This window comes from Xiphophorus couchianus, chromosome 21, assembly GCF_001444195.1.
Source record: "Xiphophorus couchianus chromosome 21, X_couchianus-1.0, whole genome shotgun sequence".
Classification (NCBI taxonomy): domain Eukaryota; kingdom Metazoa; phylum Chordata; class Actinopteri; order Cyprinodontiformes; family Poeciliidae; genus Xiphophorus; species Xiphophorus couchianus.
In genome coordinates, this window is record NC_040248.1 from 15,989,955 (window position 1) to 16,007,999 (window position 18,045).

An 18,045-nucleotide genomic window follows, 5' to 3' on the forward strand; every position below is an offset into this window, starting at 1 on the left:
ACTGGAATATTGAGCAGGTATTTGCAAAAAGGTGCTTCAGGGCACGGAGTGCGAGGGATTGGGGTGGGGTGGTGGCTAGGAAGAGGGGAGGTGCTGGGGGTGGAGGGAGTGGAGGAGGAAGAGGGGTTTGGGGGGTGGGGGGGGATTGTAGGGTTGTGGGGAGGAGGAAGAGATTATCTGGGCCCTTCATCAGCAGTTCAGCCTCACACCTCCTCCTCTCCTCCTGCTCCTGCCCATCATGGAGCCCTGAGGGCCCGGGGAGGCGGCCTTGTGCCTCGCAGCCATGCAACCTCTTTATCACTCTAATCTGTTAATTGTAGGCGCTCAATTGGCACATGGTGGCTTTTTATTAGAGCCTCCCAACATTGACTAGACTGAGAATGTAGAAAGGCTGGTGTGACTCTTATCTTTGATTTTTTTTCTTTTTTTTTGTGCCCTGTCTTTAACTCGCTGAAAACAGATGTGCGCAATGCTTCATTCACAGAATTCTCTACAAAGACAGACTGAGAAATTCACCATTCAGACTTTTACTATGCGAATTATCGGCTTTCTTTGAGCTCTGAACTTCAGGTACTGATTTCAATCGATACTTATTCTCGTTTTTTAAGAGGAAGAAGAGAGGAAAAAAAAAAACTTAGGTTTCATGTTATTTGACATGAGCTACAGTTCTGAAATCTACAGAAGATTAGAAAACCAGATTCTCCCAACAGATATTCATTCCTGAAAGGTGCATCCCAGAACATGCTCCTGGTTGATGTACTTAAAGACTTAAAATGATGGGAGTTCTGCCATTAGATGGGTTTGAACATAAGGGAAAGAAATCAAATCTCTTCAGAGCCGATCATGTAAAAACTAACAGATATCCCATCTCTGCATGTTTGATTGGTGCATCGCAAATTGATACTGAAGTAAACTTGTAACTGCAGTACTGACAAAAAAAAAAAAACACGTTCTCCTTTTCAGCTGTTATTTTATTTCAGCTGGAAAATAACAGAAATATCTATAAACACATTTAAAAAATGTGGTCCGTCTCCCTTGTCGAGACCCAATGCATCTGCTTCTCTATGTCTCGACCCCTGGAAGTCTTCACCTCACGATAGGGTGAGTGAATGCTGAGATTCATCAACAGATCTGATCTCGGGAGTCCTCCCCGCTCCTTCAGCTGTTTTAGCGATGCTGGTTTCAAGGAGCTGATTCCCCAACTCTAAGGAGACGCCAAGGAGCTTCAAGTCCTGTCCCTCCCGCCCAACACATCGTCCTGCCTGGACATGTCCTTAACTGACTGATCCACATTCAGTCTATTTAGAAGAAGAAGAAGAAGAAAAAAAAAAATAAAAGGGCGGGGATTTTGGAAGCAGTCCAGGTGACACATCCACACACCGTGAATCACACACAATGACTGTGTTTGTTGTCAAAAGACTGATTAGAGGGGGGGGGGATAAAGAGGAAAAACTCTTCTGACTTCCCCATACGTCAACAAAAGGGCAACGAAACAGCAACAAAATTTAGATAAGTGACTGCCTTTTCGCAGACATTGATCGCAATATCAGCATTCTACCAAAGGCGTGTGTCGAAGGGCTGTGACTAATTCATGGAACAGTCAAATTTTGCCGCCACTAAAGGGGAGCACAATCTTTTATTCAAATGTGTGAAATATTTCCATGTATTAAAAGACAATGAAGTCGCTTGCAAAGAAGTCGACGTTAACAATGGGAAATTTGCATCTTCGTGCGGGGTCACAATTTCGAGGTCCATTTTAGCCGTTGCCCCGGTTCAGAGGGAGAGCTCTGTGATTGATGCTTCCAAATGTTTGATGTTTAAGTGACGAAGTGGGGGCGAGGTTATAATTTCAGCAAAGTTTGGCCTCGTGAATTCCACTGAGAAATGCGGACCTACAACTTGGTGACAGAACAACGGACTGAGCGATTTATGGCCGACTATTAACAAGTCCTGCTTCCAGGCCCCCATACTGCAAACAGGTGTTTTACGAGTCCGCCCCCGCGCTGACACATATGTCCCGCTGTTTATTTCAGCCTTTTCATTCCGTTTCTGAATCTGGCAAAGGGTTACAAAAAAAGAAATGCCAGAAGGGATGACAGCTTCAATTTAGGGGGCTTATGTGCGTTCCTGGCTCGTTTTATGTCGCCCTGTTAAAAGTATTCCAACCGTTTGTACTTTTGCACTTTTTTTTGTCATGCTGCAAAAACAGACGTCTTTGTGTTTTGATAAAATTTTGCGTGACGGGGACAAAAACAATATAGGTTTGACAGAAAGAAAATAGATGCATATACAGCTCTGGGAAAAATTAAGAGACCACTGCAGGGAGCCCCATTGAAAACCTCCTGGTTATTCCACCAAATATTTCTGAACTCTTCCTCAGTTAAAACATTAGCACTGTTGTTTCTAAATGAACATGAACTTGTCTTCTTTGCATTATTTGAGGTCTGGAAGCACTTCATCTTTTTCGTCATTTTGACCATTTCTCATTTTCTGCAAGTAGACATGATTCAGAGATATGATGTCAGCAGTTTTGTAGAGTTAAAAAAAAACAATGTTCATTTTGCCCAAACATACACAGACACAAAGTAAAATCAGAGAAACTGATCATTTTAAGTGGTCTCCTGATTATTTATTTATTTTTTTCCAGAGCTGTATGTGCAGATTAATGAATTTACTCTGACACCCCTAATACCTGCGATGTACTCCCCAAATCTGGCCTTTAAGAAGAAATTCAAAGTTCAGCATGATAAAAATAAAAAAATATAACCAGAGTTACAATTAAATGGTTTAAAGGTCTAACACCTGCAAATCCAATAACATACATTGACGTCGACAGCTAAAATGTGACGAACAGTAACAAAAGAGAACGAGAAAAAAGCAAGGGGAAACTACAAATAGAGTGAAGAATAGAGGTGTTCGGAGATTAACTGATGAAAACATGTCATGTTGAAAGCCCGTCACTTTTCTATGTAGGTAGATAGGTATCACAGTAGGTAGGTTTAAAACAGAAGAATTAATGGGCAATATTGACATTTTAATAAATGGCATTATAGGCTTCCCTCTGCCTCAGCTGCAACAGTACAAATTGATTTACACATAAACACGTCAGGCTCGCCGTCATTAGCGCAGCACTTATGCCACCAACAAAGCCACCCAGTGTCCTGGGCTGCTTCGCGTTTCCTTCTTGTGTTATCGCTCGTGTCAAATTTGCCAATTTAAGCATGATGAGAAAAAAAGAACGGAGGCTGGGGGGGGGATAAAAGCATCATGATGACAAATTGAATTTAGGCTGAATTTGTCTAACATATTTAATTTTTCACAGCGAGGAAAGACTTTTGGCCGCCGGCTTTAATGCAGTCTTTGTTTGAGAAGGTTGAGCTTGTTGATTGGAATTGTATTTTGTGCTTAAAATACAGATTTGTCTTTTCGCTCATTTTTACTTTGAGTCCATCTGTGAGAATGCATCGATCTGGTCTTTAAGCAGTTTTCGTTAAACTCTGCATATCTACGTCGGAGGTTGTGCTCCAGCAAAGTGGAACAATTTTGTGGCCTGGTCACAAGGACCCCATGCAGTACACAACACTGGGTACAACACAGAGCCAAACATGGCATGAATCTGGCTATTTTTGTTCAAGCTGAAAAATCCTTCAAACGTTTTTTTTTTTTTTCTCCGCCCTCCCTCAATCTACCACATCTGCTCAGTCTGCATTGAAGAGATTTGTCTTTCATTTTAGGAGTTAAGTGTAGATTCAAGGTTCATTTGCTGCATATTTTTAGTTCTGCTTGGGAGACTCAGGGAAGTAAATAAAAACACACTCGCAGGAAACACGTAAAGAAATATCTGCACGCTAAAACTGATCGTAAACATGGAGACTCAAAGGGAGTTTTTATTATATTTCCTTTTTTTTTTGTTCCTTCCTCAGAATCTCTGGGGAAAATAAAAAGAGAAAAGAAAAAGAGGCTGAATCTAAAGCGTTTCCTGAATGGATTCGTTTTCAGGTTGTGGCAGAAGATGAGGACCGACTTTGCCATCCTGCAAATCCTGAACCTAATCTAATTCCCTTGGAGGAATGTCTGCAGGCCAATGCAGAAAAGGTGTGAGAGCAAGATTTGTAAACAAAAAAAAAACTCTTGAGGGCTTTAATTAGAAACTGACTCATATATACTATACCATTTCGAAAAGCTTAATATAACCTAAAATTGCTACCTTAGTAATGTCAGCAAATTGCAGAGGTTTCAAAGTAACGTCTGCTGGGTCTTAAAAAGGTTTGAAGAACCCATCATGTCTTTTTTTTTTAAGTCTACACAGTGCCTGCAGAAGTATTCACTCCTTAAGAGTTGCATTTATTTTTTATTTTTTGCATTTAGCCATGTTGTATGTAATTTATTGTTATCAACCAAAATAATTTGTGTCTTTGATGAGAATCGAGAGGAAAATCCTATATGGTTTTCAAAATTTTTCACAAGAAAATTAGTAAAGTAGGACTACCAGTTTTACACAACACCCTTTAATTTGATAACCTTAAATAAAAATCTCCTAGTTGGTAAAATGAGTGCACCTGCAGAGTCAAGAGTTTGTAAAGCAACCTTTTGCAGTTATCACAGTCACAAATCATTTGGTGTGTGTCTCTATCAGCCTTATACATCTTTTTGAGGAGGACATACTAACACATAACTACATTTTGACCAATGTTGTTTTGGCTAAACGTTAAGGACCAAGTTCCCGTTGGAAGGTGGAGTTTACAGCAGGCTTTTTAAGATTTTCGTACAGGACGCCTCCATGTTTGGCCTCGTCAAGCTTCCCATCGATGCTGACCAGCAGAAGAAGTGTCGTATCCACACAATGATGTTACCACTTCCATATTTCCCAGTGAGGATGTGTGTTTTGGTGTTGGCCTTCTGGCACACACAGCATTTTCCACAAATTTTGTCTCACTTAACCACAGGGACATTCTTACTCATTTCCTGTGTCCCCTACCCAGCATGTGGCAACCACAAATGGGTCTTTTTAAGGCTTGTCTTGAACAAATGATGAAAATTGTCTTCTTTTCTCTATTTTATAAAGGTTAGACTTGTGGAGCTCATGTCTGCTAGTTAACCTTTTAACGAGTTTACCCACCAGCATCTCGACTCTTTGCACCGCCCCCCAACGCCGGCCTGGGCCTCTTTGCGTCTCCTCTGGTTAGTGCTTTTTCGTGCTCGATCTCCCGGTTTTATTTGTAAAATGAAATAAAATAAGCCGTCCACTGGCTGTATTAGTCTGTCATTTCTGGTCCCCATAAAATACACCGAAGATTGCGGTTTATAGCGTAAACCATGTGGAAAGTTCAGGGGTGTGAATACTTTTGGAAGGCCCTTTTGGTCATTTCTGTTTCCTCTTTTGCGGGATAAAATCTGGTTCTTTGTAGAAGCACGCAAAAGACCTCGAATGAGTGAGAGTTCTCTGTTGGATTTTATTGGTCTTTTTCTTTGTGATGAACTATGTAACGCGGTGTTGAGAAACTGCAAAGAGAACTTGACCACAGCTCTGTGCATGCCTCAAACTGTGACTAACTGTGCGGTGAAGCATTAGCCATTTCCTGTCCAGCTCATGGCTTTTGTCGTCAGCGGTCCAACTCTGGCAGTGGACTGAACAGGCCACACTCCAGACTGCACTTCAGCTAAACAGCTTTTATTGGGTGACTTTTCGCCAGGCTAAATGGGGGATACATTTTATTCATGGTGTTTAGGGAGAGCCCGAGGTGTGCACGGACCAGCGTGTAAGTGGAAAGGCTTTGCAACTTAAAGGAGCGCTTACCTTCCGGCACTTTTTTATTACAACTACTGTTTACATCTCCCAATACATCCTAAGTATTTCCATTATTAAGTTTGGACAAATCATTTGCCTGGGGTTCATGGTAGTATGCCATTGAAACATGATCCTACTGTTGATCTTATTACTGCCAAACCAAACAAGCAGAAATCAATTTCAGCAGGAAAGGTAAAGGAAGAAGGGGAGGAGGGGGGGCAGAGAGGAGGAAATTAGATCAAAACGATCGGGGGTGATGTTTGCAGCTCTGGGTGCAGCAGAGAGGTGGGTCTAAGAGGAATATGTGCCAAGAGTATTTGCTCATTGCCCAAACAAGTCAGCAAAGAGTGACTGGTGATTTTCACACCATCAAAATATGATGCCTTTCTGCAAAGCTACTCACCTCCACCTCCTGCCCTGGAGGTGAAGTCACCCAACTTGGAAGGGAATTCTTTTTCTTTCTGCTCTAATTCTCAGATCACGCTGTGAGAAAGTAAGGTCCAGGTGCTTTGGTAGTAACAATGCCTGAATTCTCATTGAAGGGAAGTAGATTTTTATCTCAAAGGTCAACTTATATTACTGTTGCTCAATTCAGAAAAGTGGTCTCTCAATATTGGATATCTTGCATCAATTAAGTAAAAAAATATATATATAAAAGCTAAAATATGGGTACAAATCTTTTGGTTGCGGTACAAAACGATGTCCTAAATGTCTAAGGCAGAACTTTCAAAGTTGAACACGTTGAAAAAAAGACAAGGAGGAATTCTGATGCTCACACTGGCACCAGGCCACACGAACGCCAATAAAACAACAACAGCCACTCTTTCTCCGCTGCATATTGCTCCAATGGGTGGCATGGAGAGCAGCAGAAAGAAGCACAGGCTGTAAATGTTGCTAATACCATCTGAGTGATGTCATGGAAACCTACCATGTTTTTCTGTTTTTACCAGCACCTACTCCACGACCGTCTCTTCTCTTCGCTCTTCCCCCTTTATTCATAAGATAAGGGAGATTTCATAAATAAATCTGCTAAATAAACACACCATGTGTTTGTGAGGAAATATGTACTTACACCCCAATTTAAGTTGGTGCTGAATTATGAATACAAGCGAATAAAAATACATGTGCGTTCAAGCAGAAAACACCTCCACGCATTTAAACTCTGAAATAGGTCTGCTTTTTTTTATATCAATTAGTGGATGCTCATTAGTGATTTATGTCTCATATTTTAATAAATGACTAGCCTCGGATGAAGATTAAATATGCATATTGTGAAAAAATAAAGTAAAAAACATATGCATGTATTTGCATTATGTTTATACATAGCTGGAACATGCACAACTTGCTCTGAACGCTGCACTTGTGATCCTCCATAAAGATCACACATATTGCAAAATATGTTAATTAGTCAGCCACTTTGGAGAAACAAGGAACAAAACGTACAGTATAGAAAACAATGAATTAGTCTCATGAAAAATGCAAGATTGTCAAATTATGCAGGGGAAGAATCATCAATTGCAAAACAGCTTTTTGGATTCAAAGACAGAACAACTGCTGGGAGGAGATGGAATTCTTTTTTGTATGTGTTTTTTGTTTTTCCTTTTATTTCAAGTTTTACCAATGCCGGCCAATCGCACTAAATGGATAAGACCGTCCAGAGCTTACAGGAACTCTGCCTCTGCAGGTCAGAGAAAATTTTTTTTAATTATAAAATTTAACCGTCAAAATACCCCCTACATGTCAGATTTACTACCACAGATGGATTAGATAACATGGAAAGTATTGCTAGAATGCTGCCGATCATGTACGTAAAACTGCAAAGCTGAGAGCAATTAAATACGAAAATGCAATTGCATGAGCACAACGGCTTAAGTTCAGAAAGAAAGACATAAAACAGGGGAAACAGTAATTACAGAAAAATTCAGAGGACAAGACATCTGCCTTTGGTTCTACTATATTGACTTAAATGGTCTTCCAAGCCTTCGTACAGCAGATGAAATATGCAACGAAAAGTGATCCTTTATAGCCGCGGAGAGCTTGCTTATTTTCCTGATAGAGACCTAATGTCTGAGTACGATAACATATTTCGTCGAATTTGCTTTGCCTTGCCGCAACCTTGCTTGTTTAAGCTTGCAAAACTCGGAGCTGTCAATTAAAGCAATGGCATGCACTGCCAGATAAATGAATCAGTCTGAAAAACTCAACCGCGTTCACACCAGATCCAAGCATACCTTTAATTTGTGACAGCACATATTTTTTACTCCATCAAAAGTGCAATAAAACATAGCAGCAACTTGTCAAGCTAATATATCTCTCTCTATGTTCCAGTCAAAGCATATTTGTCTTGAGACTTTAAAAAAGCAGCTGCGTTTCATCAAACGGGAGCTTGGCCTTAAAACGGCGCTCTCACCGCTCCTTTACGAGTCGCAAATCTGGAGAAAAGACGGTGTGTCTTTGATGTCAGACACAACTCCAACAGCAAACATAATACTGTCTGCAAAGTGTGAATATTTGTAACTTTTTTTTTTTTTTTTTTTACCCTTCCTTCACTCGTTTTTTTTGCCTGCCTTGCTGTCTGCCTGTGTTGTTTTGAAGTGGTGAATAGATTTAAAAGATGCAGGATGACAAGACAAAGAGTCGGGGAATAGCCCCCGGGCTACTTGTGCTTTAAGTCATGCCATTTCCTTGCATGGCAGGCAGCCCTAAATAAGTTACTTATAAGCATTTATTGATGCACAAGTGTGGCATCTGTTCCTAGGCTGCCGTTCTGAATGTAATTAGCTCAAAACCTTGCGCACTTCAATCAAGCGACACATTTAGAACCCCCTTCTCTTCCCTTCCGCCCCCATCAATGTTTCTTCCTCATTTCCCTCTTCCAGTCCCTCACGGTTGGGTGTTTTACTCATTCACACTGCGTGGAATCCTCCATGCTCAGTAATTACCTCACGATAACCTCCATCATCATTATCATTATCCTCTCTTACAGTCTACCAACATTTTGTGGGGATTGCTTAACTCAACTGAGCCAGTGAGGTGCTTCTCCGTTGTGGGGCCCTCGTTTTGATGACGTCATTACGGACGCTAATAATCAAAGCGGCTGTGAATGCAGCTGCTGGTGCGGGCGTGAACAATTTTGAAGAGCCAGACTTGAAAGAAGCAAACAGTGAAATTCTTTTAATAGGGTTTGTTTGACTGAGTGTGTAAATGGCATTGCTGCCTCTTGTGCATGCATGCTGTCTGTCTGTCGGTGTGTCTGCGCGCTTGTGTGTGTCTGTGTGTGTCCGTGGATGTACTTAGGCACGGCGCAAAGAGGAATTAAATTTGATTAATTTCTGACGGATTTTTGAAAATACAAACTATTCATTTTGTTATGGAGAACACAAGAGAAGGTTTAAACCTAGCCCTGGGGTACCGTCTTTGTCTTGACTCTCCCTTGATATTACCGAGTTCTTTTTATTGAGCGCTTGACATGATAGAAAAAGCGAATGGTGGACTGAATGGCCTTCTTTTGCAGCACCCAGTAAATGCCGTGTGCCATTAACAATGCTGCAGTGGGGGTACATAAACCATTAATATAACCTTTATGACCGTGGAGTCTAACTGAGCATGTCTCCCGTCGCACGACTCTTCTTTTGATGGACATGTTCGCTGAGGCCCTCCTCACAGTACCACTAAAAAAGAATTTAATTGCACCAAACAGATGAGATGACAGACATTAGCTTTTTAAAGGCTCTTGTAAAATGAGGAAACATGAGAGCTAGTACACTTATCTCTTACAATCTGCAAGCTAATAAAAAAAAAACCCTCGCTTAGGGAAAAAAAAAATACTGCTTGCTGTTTCTGTATTGTCCGACAAAGCTGCAACCAGTCGCAATGAGCCTACGACCTGCTGTGTGGGTTTAATTGAGGGAACAAGACGAGTGCCTCTTTACAGGCCAGGGGTGTGGTGAGGGTGGAGAGTAACAGGCAATCTGTCACAAGAAGAGTGGGCCCAGTATTGAGACCTGTGGGGTGCCGCAGACCTTCGGCCGCTCAGGCAGGACCCGGGCCATTGATCATCACTAGGATCCTATCGAGGAAGGATGGAGTCTGAAGCAGGCATCCGTGGAACAATGCTCCATAGTTTGGCTGACGCGCTTAAGCAGCTGGGTATCAGTGCCTTTGGTAAAAGGGCTAGACACCCTCTATGCAACCCACAAAGCATTGTCTGTTTCACCCCTCAGACAGAAAAGGTGGTTTTCTGTGAGGGGCTGGACCCACACTGTCATGTGTTGGCTTCCCCCCCTCTCTTCGCCAACAGTCCCCATCAGCTGAACTGACTTTGCGGCTGACATGGTCTATATGTTTGTGTGTGGATGAAAAGGGGGAAGCTGCAGAAGAAGAATGCAACCCATTGAGTCACATAGAAAGGGGGAAAGAACACGCAGAGTATCACAAGGGAGCATCTGCTAAGAGGAATGTGTACATGATGTCAAATGATAGTATAAAAGATAGGCCTCCCTTCATAAACGCTCGAGAGGGTGATAAAGGGCATCCCTGACAAGAAGAGTCAAGAGGAAGCAAATCTTGTTTGTCTTGTGTTGTTGGAGAGTTTTCTTTCTGAGGTTCCTTTGAAATACGACAAGTTAAGGGAGGTCTTGTTGTCTCGCGACAGATAAGTCGGAGTGTTTCTGTGATCAGCTCTGTCTTAACATATGCATTTAGTTTGAGGAGCGGACATCAAATGAGTTTCTTCCCCTTATCTTTCTTTAACATAAACAAAAAGTTGTTGATCGGGAGAGATAAATCTTTGAAAAGCATCCATGCAGATCCATTTGAATCTATCATCTGAACTGCTTAACTATCAGCGGCAAGACATGTACGTACATGGGAGCTGTCAGATGCACTGGAACTATTTACTGTGATACGATTAAGCTGAAAACATAACTGTCAAAACTTTACGAACAAACCTTTGTGAAAATATTATTGTGTAAAGAAAGACAATAGATGCACTCAAGTCATATTTGGGGTGAACTAATATTCACTTAAACTAGTTTCTAGCAGAAACTCAACTGAATGCAATCAGATTCAATTGGGCCAAGTTGAAATTAAACATTTTGAATAGCACTGAATGGCCACTGGTCATTTCAACATTTCAAACCCAAATTTATATTCATTCCTGCAGATCAATGTTTTTCTTAACCTGGTCAAACTCTACTGCTTGTATGTTTAGCGTGCATATTATTTCGAAGATAACAGCTGTATCAATGTCAGAAAAAAAAATAAATAAATTCTTGAACCAAGATAATATCGTCATGATCTTTAACCCATTAACCGTCTTGTCAGAAACGCCGGGATGTTATCCAATGGATCAATGAGAACAGCGGTTTCATCATGGCAGTTAATATCACGGTACAAATTTGAAAACCTGGTATTTGCATGTTTTGGGCTTTTATACAGTTAACTGCTGTCAGGCATGTAGATAGCCATGTACACATTTTTAAGGCTATATGCACATATTTTGGAAGGTGGTAGGATTAGTCTTTGTGGGCAAGTCAAAAGGCAACTCTATTTCACAATTCTGAAAAAGCTTCATTAGTCACCTTTTCACCCAACTCGGAGCTCCCACCCATATTTGTTGCTTAAAGTCTGTGGGACTGAGATTTTCCCAAAGGGATTCTTTACTCAGCCAAATGACTATTACCTGTAGACTCAGCTGTCACAGAAAGCTACCTGAATGGGGCAGATACAGTGCATACACACAAACCGATGGTGACACCCCGAGGGAGCACGGTGGCATGTGGAATCTGGCTGCCAGGGGACCTCACAGCTCCAGGGAGTGGGAGCATGCCATTAGTCAAGAGCTGGCCATGTGTTGGCTGTGACAAGAACGAAGGTTGTATGTGTTGAAAGCATACCTCTTGAGGTTATGCATGGGAAAATACCTCAATGGTAATAAACAATGATGAGTCATGAGATGAGATGCACCAAGAAATCGACTGGTGACCTGAGTTGAGTAGCTTATTCTTGTGACCAGTGATCTCTCAGCACAAAAACACTTTTTGGTGTAAAAGTTTTTTTTTTACAGCAAAGGGAAGACTTAATGTTTTTTAAAATTTTGATTGGAAATCAAAAAACAGGTTTAAAAGCTTGTAGATGTATACCGTAGTCTGTGTGGCATGCTCAGACATGCCTGGTTTTCAACGCTGTGAGAAAGAGAAAGACTTTCACTTGACAACAGAATGGCTAAGCATAGCACAGCAGAGGCGTGTTTTGGAAAATGTTTAGCAAAGCAAGCCATACTAACCATGATAATTGCTAAGATCACAGAGTAAAGGCTATGGTATTATGTTGCCTCTGAATCTAATAAGGATAATTATTGACAGTTTATTGCAGGAAAGCAAGAAAACTACATACCACGTCCACCTTGTAAACGCAAATCCCTGTTGACACAAATTATGTTTGTAAACACAAAACAAAAATGTGCCAGGAGAGTCTCAGTACGATTTTGAAAAATAAATAAATAAAAATCTGTCCTCCCAAGCATCCATCCATTATCAACACCCCACATATTTTTATGAGCTCGGTCAACTTCTTGAGAGCTAATTTAATAGTGCTACAAATCTGTGCCAGCACCTAGGTTACCCTCTCACTTTAACTTATATTTTCTCTGCCCTACATGGCCCCCACCCTATCAGCCTATACCTTAGAAAGACGGGAGCTCGGTGGCTGGGTCACATGGGAGCTGAAACATCATCGGAAAGCTCTGGTGAATCATTAGCTTGATTTGGTGCCAGCCAGGACTAGCTCATTAGCTATGTCAATGATCTGCCTTATAGACAGAATCTCCTTTATTTTAAATACATCAGAAGGCTACCATGCTGTTAGGTTTTCAAAAGATAATTGCCTCTCATGGCTCAAAGTAACCTCAGTAGGTAGTTCTCTTCTTCATTTTTGCACCGAGAGCTTTTTTTTCATCCGACCAGGGGGGCAGTTGCAGACCTTTGTCCCAGCTGGCTTCACCCCTTATGTGCTGGTTTTCGCTACCCAGGGATGTCAGGCGTCTTAGGGTCACTGTAACTTTATTAAGCACAATGCCAACCTCTATGTACAGCTCAAGACAGGGCAGGAGGGAAGCGAGGTGGACAAAGCAAGCTATTGTGGGTGAGGGTGGAGGACTACTGTGGAGAACCACATGTGCCTTTCCCACAGTTATCAGTTAGGGGGCCAGCATCCGAAAATAACAGACAATGGCTAATAGCAGTGAGAGATGGCGAGAATTAACAGTTGTGATAGAAAAACACCACCCTGCGTGATTTAATATTATTCTGTAATTTCTTTTGTTCAATTTTGCATTTTTTTTTAAATACTTCAAGATATGCATTTTGTTTTTCTTAATTATGTTTAAGAGATTGTTTTGATGCACTGCTTCTTAACTTCTACCAGTCTCATAAACAAATTTATAGTGTTTCGACTTGCATGCACACGCCGTTGTGCGAATCCCGAAGGAAAACTACAACTGCAGCGCCCAAACCGTTCGCACACAGGAACAGACAGCCAGTACTGTGATTTATGCATTTCGGTCATATGCTGATATACGTTTCATATTTTACAAGGCATTCTGCACGGAACATTTGCAAGTGAACAGTGCCTTCTCCCTGAACTGAAAGGTTGCAACCTGGCACAAAGCACTGACCAGCAGGGTCTCCAGACAGCGGAGGAGAAAGAGACAGAAAACAATCCTCTGCTTGTTTCTGTTTTACCTCTTCTGACATGGCCTGACCCTTCCATCGATCTCTCCACACAATGAGCTTCCTCCTGGAGAGTAGACCTTATGTCTCTACGTGTGTGTGTGTATCTACACACAGACAGATATATATATACACGTGTGTTTGTAAACCTTTTGTTGACAATATTCAACCCTAATTCTGCATGTGGCTGCATAATTGAAGGTGTATTTACATGCTGGTACAGCGACGCTTTGTTAAACCTTAAATGCTAATTAAGAGAATTATTATTATTATTTTTTTAAATTTAATGTGTGTTTTGTCAAATCCGGTGATCAGTAGTAATCACCTATGGCATTTGTTTTTCTTGTGAACTTCAGGAGCATTTACCCATTTAGCAGCAGACAGAACATGTTTGTGTTTATGCTTGTCAACATCAATGACAAAAAGCAAGTTGAATCATTTTACTACACACAGACACATACACACACACACACGTACATCTACCCACCCACGAAAAAAAACCACACACGGGCTCTGTACGCGCACACGCTGCCCACTCATCTTATCTTACCCTACTTGTAAGAGGAAATACAATATGGTGAGTAAACCAGGACCCCTGCCAAACAAAAAAAAAGAAAAGAGAGAGAAAAAAAAATCTAAATAAAAAGCAAAAGAAAACAAAATAAAACAGAGACAGAGAAAAGGGAGACAAGAAAGAGATGGAGATGGAGTTGTTTGGGCGGAGGAAGTGACTGGAGATAAAAATAACTAGTCATACGACACAGAACAGATCTCGGTGGTGCTTCTGTTGCCCTCGGGCTCGGCCTGCTCAGCAACATCCGTGAGAGAGAGGAGAGAGAACGAAGGAAGGCATGTAGAGATGCGGGCAAAGCACAAGAAAAGGAGTTTTGAAAATGGATGGGTGGACAGATAGTTGTATGAGCTGGTGAGAACCTTAGGAACAATACTTAGAATCAATGTAAAAGACTCCCTAATACCAGTATGACTGCAGTATAAACGTCGCATGAACTGCAATGATATTATATCAGTGTGAAATGTTTTATGATGATTGAATTCGAACTTCACCTTGCCCCTCTTAAAAAAAAACAAAAAAAAAAACTTGCTGCTAGCTTTAGCCTGTGGGACCCAATAATCTGGATTAATACAATAAATTAAAAGAGTTATCTTTATCAGGTAAGAAACTGCTTACAACATTTTCACTTCAAACTGTCCCTGAAGTATCCACTTAAGCTTACCCTTGAAAAACTAAGCTTGAAAAACTGCTTCTATGAGAACAATTTTGAGCATGAGATCACAAAGTAAAGATCCGATTTATCAAAGACAACAAAATAATTGAATTTAGCTCCAATTCTGAACTCAATAAGAGTTCAGAATTTTAATGTGACAATAAAAGCTAACTTAACTCAAGAAATCTGCATTATCGCACAGGTGTTCCTTGTACTGTTTCTGACTATGAGACTAAAAACCGGTACCAGTAAAACTGAATCCTTCTGACAACTTGATTGGTTTAATCTCATCTGGTACCAATTCTAGTCTCTGGGGAAGGTTTTGACAGTCAAGTAAACATTTAAACATTGTCATCAGGTTAGCCGGTGGTTTGTACAAGCTCCTTTATAACTTTGGGTCTGGACTTCTTTTAAAGTCAGTGGCTAACAAACAGCTGGGACAAAACATATTCAGTCCCACCACTTCAACAACATAAAAAAAAAACCCCAAAAAACTTTTATCTTTTCTTCTCTGTCGGTGTTCAACTGACTGACAACAGCATGTTTCCATCCTGGCACCATATGCCCTCCACGTTGCTTAACAACCTCCTGAGTGGAGTCTGCAAAGGACCATAAAAAATAGGCGATCACGGATAACGCCTGATGGCCATTCTTGGCATCAGGAGGGGGGTCCCCTCCTCCTGAAGCAGGGCTAATTAACCGACAGGCTTATCTAATGATACCCCTATCTCTCTCTTTCTGTTTACGTCTCTCTCTCCCCTCAGCCTAGACCCCCTAGACATGTCTCCCCGCACAGTGACTTTGTTTTCTATTATTATTCTGGCACTGATGCCTCAGTAGGTAGTAAAAAGCCTGTTGACCATTCAGTGGCAAATGGAGAGGAGAGCTGTGACTGTGGGTAATTAAAGTTCCCCAGGTCTCAGGCCCTCAGGGGTTAAAAGGAAGGGAGGAGCTGAAGCTTTGACTGACTGAAACTAGGGCTGATGCATTGTCAGTACTTTGGAACAACCGAAAAAACAAAATAATTACTCCACAATCACATTTGACTCATAGTGGCGCTTCAGCAATATGTGTATGCCTATTGTTTATGGCTCATGAATGATCTTTTTTTTTTCCCACTTGTTTTGCATTACTGTTTAAGGAAATCAGGCACAAGCGAACAAAAGTTGGATGAGTATTTGTCATCTGCCAACACAAATAGAAAATACCGTGCAGCAGACATGGCGGTGAATAACAAAATCCTCACGGATTATCAGTTTTGCACCTGAAACCCTCAAGCTAACATCACTTATCTTCTTTTCTACAATATTGTAATTCTGGTTTTGGCCCCATGATGAAAATCAAATGCCTTTGTCTGAGATATAAATGTTCTTACCCATCTTGTACTTTGTTTCTATTTTTTTCAGCACTCTAATTCTTAAAGGTCACTCTGAAACACACAAGTCCATCAATATACCTCATTTCTCCCCCATGAATTTGAAGTTTTTAGCTTGATTTGCTCATTCTAACAAAAAAACAACAACTGGTGACTTAGCACTGCATTTGTGCGTTTGGCACTCTGATAAACTCCTCGCATTACCGTGACACCATTGGTTAGCGTCGCATTCCCTTAATACTAAGATGAATTAAGTTCACCTATACCTCGTGTTGCATATGGACCACTACTATGCCTTGACTCAGAAGTCACAAGAGTGTTCTAGGAATGATGTCACACACAAATCAAAAAATCAATAGGATTTCCTAATTGTTGTGGAGCTAACTACCAGTAGCAATAGAAGATCTTGAAGTAAAAGTGCCCTCCATTTTAGGCATGTAAACTCTAGTGGACCAGATTCTCAAACAGAGGTTATACAGCTCCACACACCACTGGTTTAATGACATAAGAACTAAAAGAGCCATTAAATAGTTTATACTTGCAACCTTCAACATGGCATTGGGAAACTTGGTGAACATCTGTTTTTTGTTTTTTTTTCTTTAGTTTTTGTCAAATAAAATCATATCTAGCCCTTTGAATTGTGCTTATGTTTGAATAGAATTGAAATCTTATTTTATTGTTGCACAATGGGGACACTAAATTGTATGTACTGTGTGTGTTGGGGGGTAAAACAGGCTTTCAGAGTTTTTGTTACAAAATAAAGGAGGGATTTAGTCGTCAAAATACATAAAAAAAACAACGTCAAAGACATTAAAAGAACTGAAAATCAACTGATTGTACTTCAGTTAACTGGTCAGGCTTCGAGCCTGTCTCCCTGTTTCTTGTTTTTTTTTTTTTTTCTCCTTCTTGCCTTCCTTCCTCTCCTCCGTTTTTGGTGGCACACTTAAGCTGGGTCAAGCAGAAACGCTAGCCCAGTTTCCGCCGCTATGGCCGATAAGGCATTGTACCTTGGCTCAGTAAACAATGGGATGCCATCTGTCCATTAGTGAAAGCACAACATGAGCAGAGAGAGAGAGAAAGATATAAAAAGGGGAAGAAAAATGACCCATTAGTGAGTCCAGAGTGAGGACAACACAAAACACACCACCGAAACAGAGTGATGCACACTCCTCTGCAAGTGGGTAATACACAGGGGAAGTTGGGATAACATTTATGTCATGATGAATGAACAACTTTTCCTTACATTTCATTATGAACGTGTCCTACATTAGCACAATTTTATATATATATATATTTGGCAGCTCTTAAAGGCATCAAAATAGGAATATTTCTTCAGTATTGGGAAATAAATCTAACACATTTTCATATAAAATTTTGACAGAAAGTGTTTTACGCTGAGATTTTAGATGAGTTAATAACGTTATAACTGTATGAACCCCCCGAGGCTTTTTCAGCATAAGAGGTGATCACAAAGACTGCCTGAGGGGACTAATGTCTGCCTCCGGCATTGACCCCAAAAAGACCTTTCCAAAATATTCCCGGAGGCTCAATTATATCTGGAACTCGCAATCAGACGTGCAAACTGTGAATTAAAGTAAAAAAATAAAAATAAAAAATATATATATATTCAACTGCAGTTACAATAGAGGCTCAAAGGAAGTCTTATCCCCCTCTTATCGATCTAAAGACATGTGGTGGGGGGAAATTTCATGCATTGTCAATGAGTGGTTTTGATTAATCTGTATGGAAAAAGGTAAACTGTCAGTCTGCCAGAGATTTTAAAAAAATTAGCATGCAATTGGTTATTTTGATGAAATCTTCTTCCAAATGCAGTTGAAAAAATCTGGATTTATACTGATATTAAATTACACATCATTGCACTCTGCTTACTCACTATAGCATAACAATAACTTATTGCTCTTGATT